Here is a 6,202-nt window from a genome sequence, read left to right as displayed (position 1 = left end):
GGTCAAAATGCTGATACACATTTTTTTTTTTTTTTTTTTTTTTTTTTTTTTTGTAAACTACATTGAACTTATTAGCAAAAATTTATGTAAAAAAAAAAAAAAAATTGTGAAACTGGATGTCCCAGAAACTATGTCAGAAACTTCAGGGTGGTATTACTGGGCTTATTTTTTAGTTTAAAAAAAAAAAAAAAAATATATATATATATATATATATATATATATATATATATATATATACACACACACACAGCATAAGCATTCACTTCTCAGTTATTAGATGCACTTATGGATGATAGTGGGTGAATTATGAGGGAAACCATTTGCATCCATAAGGTCATCAGTAATTGTATCTCAAAACTAGATGAAAATTAAACCCATGCTGATACTGCATTTATGACTCGGTATTAGCCCAAGAATAACTTGAAGTTTCACATGTATTTCCTGGGATACAATGTACAACAAGGACTTTCTGTATTCTTAAAACTATCCTGCATCCAATCTGAAACCCAGAAAATACACACACACACACACACACAATATTTTCATTACAGGTATCTTCTGTATACAAATATATTCACACCAGCACTGTACCATATTCTAGAAGGCTTGGGAAGCTCACCACCACCTTTCCATTACCAGTTTTATTTCTGTACAGTACAATGAAGTCCTTGTCATTTGTCAATGATGTGTTCCACAATAGCTGAACTAGCAAACCAGCTTATTTTTGACACTATCTATCTATCTATTGCCAGATGCCTTAATCCCGTAAGGGGTGGCCACAAACAAATCGCCTCCATGTCGCCCTGTCCCCCGCCGTTTCACTGTCCTGCTCCCAGCTCATACACCCCCCTCTCTCATATCTCATATTGTGGTAGGTGGGGGCGCTCACCATCCACTTACTTAGTGTAGTGGTACTCTGTTTTTAGGGTGGCTCTACACTGACTGGCAAGCCAAATGATTTCCTAACCAGGAAAGCATTTACAACGCAGGGTGGTAACATTATAACCAACCAACACGTGTTCCCTACGTGACACTAAATGGGTTGGCGAAAGGTTAGTGCCCCTACCCGGAAAACAACTAACTAAAAATACGAACAAGAAGCCTCGAACCAGGACTGAATTTTTGACAGCACTGTACTTTATCAGGCAATTTTTCTTTGTAACTAATAGCAAAAATAAATAACTAAATGAAATCATGGTTCATAGACTGCAATGCAAGTTGTGCAGTTTTTCTTCTAAATTACTGTATAGTGAACTTAAGGGGGGGGGGGTAATCAAGGACTTTGTGTACAATCCTCAAAGAATACAGAAATCTATCTATTTTATCTATTGCCAGATGCCATATAATACAGTAAAAAGAAAACAAGTAAGTAGGGGTTACCAGGAGAGTGGCTGGTGATATGGACCATACATCTTCACTTTACATCAGGTATTGTCGAGTGTTGTATACAGATAGAAATCAGCTACACAGTAGTTCAGGCAGCCACATAAGACAGTTTTTCTGTGCTACATATTGCCGGCAACACCAATTTAACTAGAATTTTATGTGCTTTGATGATGGTGGTGATGATGATCCTTTTACCCTGCAGCTTTTCAGCAATACAGTACTGGATTTCAAGGTGGCCAATGATCCTCCATCTGACATATTTTGAGGCTGCAGAGAAGCAATTTACATACTGCATGCTTACAAATATATTTGAGTGTGTAGAGTGGCATGTGTTGTAATGTCACCTCAAACTTTTTAAGTACTGTATTCCTATATGTGCTGTATTCCTGTAAGTACTGTATTCCTATAAGTGCTGTAATCCTGTAAGGAAGGAACTGAAGACCCTTTATGCTAGGATGAAAGTTATCTCTTAAGATCTGGTTTGTGAATTATATACTGATGTAAGCCCATGGTAAAAAAAAAAATTCACACAGACATTACTTACTCAGAAGGTTGGCCTTTGAAGACAGAGCAAGAGAATTTAAAGGAATAAAAGGCCAGCTGGAGGATTTGGTGCATGGGAATTACCTTTGTTATTATCCACATCTTAGTCACACTGCCACTGTCCTCATTCCACTATGTTCTCACCAATCTATGGGCTACACACACTGTTCTCTTTCAGTGACTAACAACTCTGTGGGTGCTTCCTTTCTTTCTCATATTGCTGCTTTTTTTCTTTAGATGTAAGAGCTTATTCATTCAGTGTTTTCTTGTGGAGAGATTTAGGTGTACAGTCCTAAATGACTGATGAGTTGAAGTTTGTTGTTGTCAGTGTACAAATACAACTTGGGTCCCTGCACTATACCAAATAGACAAGTCAAAATAACAAAAAACTTGGTTAAAGTCTCTGTAACCAAATCTGACTACTAATCCCATCAAAATCAGCATGGCGATACAGCAGACCCACACTCTAAGACCCCGGTATAGCAGGTATTGGATTTAATGGACACCACGAAGCACACTGAATATTCATCAGCTATAATGATCATCATCATCTAATCTAATGCACAACATCCATTAAATGGGGCACAATACGTGTTTCCTACCCCCCACCCCTTTTTTTTTTTTTTACTTCAACCTGGCCTGAATTTGCCCTCTCCCCATTGTGACCACCGAGTTAAAATAACAGACTAGTTACTACTGTACTAGTCATGATTAAGTGTTATGACAAAGATGTGAAATATGTTGCAAAAGGGTGAAATTATGGGCCATTTAGTGTAAAATGGGTATAGTTTACATTTTAATACTAGAATATGCTATTGTACTCATTTATTTTCAAACATGTGCTTGAAATTCCACCTCAGAGGTGGAGCTTCCAATATAATGGACTATCAGCTTCACCAGACCTGGCTTTCTCCCAATTAGTCCGTTATAGTGAGGGTCCACTGTACATTACTGTTGATGTTCAGCCATGATAAAAGCTCACATGACTGCACCTTTCATCCTCATTTAATGTTGCTTCAAGCTGTTTCATTACCAAGTTGCCTGAGATTCAATATAAAGTATTTTTGAAGTCAAAAATGAGTTCTTTGTTCTCAACCTCAGAGCCAAGAACTAGAAGCATGTCTCACTTAAGACTGTTTCACTAAAGTGGCATACTGCCTTCACACATCTGAGTGAGGACCGTTTGTACTGTACACAAACCTAAGTACCGTAAATGGTTGTACGCAAAAGCATACTGAATGAAAACATATCTAGATGAATGATAATGGCTTAAAAACCAATGTCAATTACAGATTATCCATCTACTGTCAGGGTGGTCACAACTCTCTAGCATCTTACCACTACTTCATCTCACCACCCCAAGCCTCCCTTCACATGTTGCAGTAACCTTTAAATGATGGCTGACAACTGATGTATTTCACTCTGGCCAACAATTTTGGTCACCATAGAGACCTCCACTCATCCAAGAGTTAATTACCGGTATTACATATGCACTAATATTTACAGTGTGTTAATTATCAAGTAAGGGTGGCATCACTGACTTTGCAGTAACTGATTTATTTTGCATTAAACACAAATGGTTTTCCTGTACACCAGGAAACTATTTACTACACTGTTGTAACCATATAGCCACATTATGGCGCTTGGTGGTTTAGTGGTCAATTAAGGTGCTCCAATCACATTAAGCCTGTGCAGGTTTATATCCAAGGGGTGGTTGGGGTTTACTGCTGACATAATGCCCCTCAGGGATGAGTGAGGCTGGTCTTAAATGTCAGGACCAACTTGCCTAGCCCCGGGCTCCTACGCTCCTCATGGGGCAACACTGGACTAGATGATGATGGATAAACATCTCATATTCCCTTGGATGTTACTGGAGTAAACTATGTCAGTACTGGAAATATATAAATATCATAAAGAGTAACAAGTGTAATATGCATAATAAATCACTATGAAGTCTCACATACCACTTACAAAACCATCCTAAGTGTGGAAAACATAACGTGCAACTGTACCTTCTCTTCCCTCCTCCATCCCACTGCCATGACCAACAATGACTGCATTACTTAACTACCCTACTGAAACCTTGTACCCAGAGCCAGTAGATTACATTGATTGGCTTTAATGCTTTCACCGCTCCCACCCCACTTACGTACTGCATTCAGGCAAGAGAAATCCCTATCAGTTAAACAGTCCAACACAGAATATAATACAAATGCAAAACTTACACTACCAATAGTTACATTTACCTTAACCCTTGAATCCAGCCATGTATTATCTAGTTTATTCTTAATACCACCAGACAATTTTACTCAACCTCAGGATGGATCTCCAGCAATGAAGCAGTTCTTAAAGGCTATATCTAACCCATGCAGCTCAAAAAGTCTATCCTAAGGTAAAGAAAATTGTCTGGTGTTAGCAAAAATAAAATACAAGTCAACATCAGACTGAAGAGGTTGTTTCTTCCCCATACTCTCTTCTTACTCATTAAATCTGTTTAATTAGTCCTATATTAATTAGGTAATAACTCACATACTCAGTTTCCATCATGAACTGCTTTCCAAGCAACGAGTGAAAAGACTTCCATTAACATGAGAAACCTGCAGATTGCACATCATATGCATAATATATAAGTACAATACTTACAAACTTAACACTAACCCTAGTAAAATATTAATTTACAAATGTGTCTTTACTCCTATCTAAAGAGTAACTAGTTCTTAAAATATACAGCCAGCCAATACAATATTAACCCCTTGACAGTCCAAAGCCTAACAGTCCAGCATATTAAATGATGGATAACCACCCTTCCTCCATCAATGGCATTACATCATTACATAACCTGCAGTCACTTCTAAGGGATTAAGCCTATGCACATGTCAAAGCTGTCACTCTTACTCGGGCATTCTAATTAGACCACCAGGCACTGTATATACAGTATGTATAAAAGCATAATATATGGTACAGCAGTAACAAGCTGTTGTAGCCAGTAAATGACAGTAATTGTATGGACTGAATATGTCATACAACGCCAGCCAGGCACTGCTAAGGTAACTGGAAATTTCTGCATGCTCAAATGAGTAGTTGTGTTCTGTAGGTGATGTCTGTGTGCCTAAATGACAATGTGGGGATTTCAAAATGAGCAGCAACATGAGATGAAAACATTAGCTACCTAGGAAGCATACTCTTCCATCTAAGGAATCTCAAGTTAGCATTCACATTAAAAAAAAAAAAAAAAAGTCTTTAATCTTTTCAGTACAGAGAATCCTATTTAATAATGGTTCCTCTCAAACAATTTTATTATTACTGTATTAGGAAAGACTTCTTGCAGTCCAGGAGTTAGCGATTAACTGAATCAAGTTACGTGTCAAGTGGGGTTGGTGGAGGATTAGTGCCCCTCCCTGTAAAACAATTAACTCTAAGCCATTGGCCACCCCGTCTGGGATACATGGCGTCTGGCAATGAATGAATGAAAAAGTGATCAACTGCTCTGACCAGGCTGTCAGTTAAGTACCTTCTAAAAATGTGTACTTGTCAGTAAATGACAATTAATATTCAGTACCTGTAATACAGTAATATGCAGTATTAGCTGCCATTAGACATGACAAAGAAAATTATTTTTCTTCAATGAAGTCTTCTGCAACTCAGCAGTGAGAATCCTTTTACTTACTTAGTTAAAATGTACCTACAATTATAGTACACCTGCATAATTCATCCACCATACCTAACTTTGATCACTATCATCACCCCAACTCTGCCTCCCACTAATTAAAAAATGGTATGGGTAGGATACAAAAATGAGGGGACGAGAAAGCACAATGAAGCAGAGGTTTCAGAGTACCTGGAGAAATGCAGCACACTTCCATTCACTCATCAACCAAGTTTTCAAGTCCTCTGCTCTATCCCCCAGGCATACATCTTTCACACTATCCATCCACCATTTCATACTATGGAAATGTATTTGTGCTTCATAATAATAATCAGGCCTGTACTTTCAGGGGCTTAGCACCTCTTCTTAACCATTCTATATGGCATGTTAACATTCTCCTTTATAATCTTAATCCATTCACTCAGATGACATCTTCATTTTACTGAGACCATCATCAGATGAATTTATTTAGCTTAAATATTATTCTTTCAAGATGAATGGGTTAGATAGTCTTAATAAACCCCTTCAAGAGACCTTTACTAAAATGAAGAACATCGTCTAGCAGCAGCATGAACATATTAAAAAGGACATCGCCCGGATTCACGATGCTAGGCCGCTCACTTGGCA

Source organism: Coenobita brevimanus, chromosome 30, assembly GCF_032717465.1.
Source record: "Coenobita brevimanus isolate Jiangsu-jjx chromosome 30, ASM3271746v2, whole genome shotgun sequence".
In the NCBI taxonomy this organism is placed as follows: domain Eukaryota; kingdom Metazoa; phylum Arthropoda; class Malacostraca; order Decapoda; family Coenobitidae; genus Coenobita; species Coenobita brevimanus.
This window is presented reverse-complemented; position numbering follows the sequence as displayed.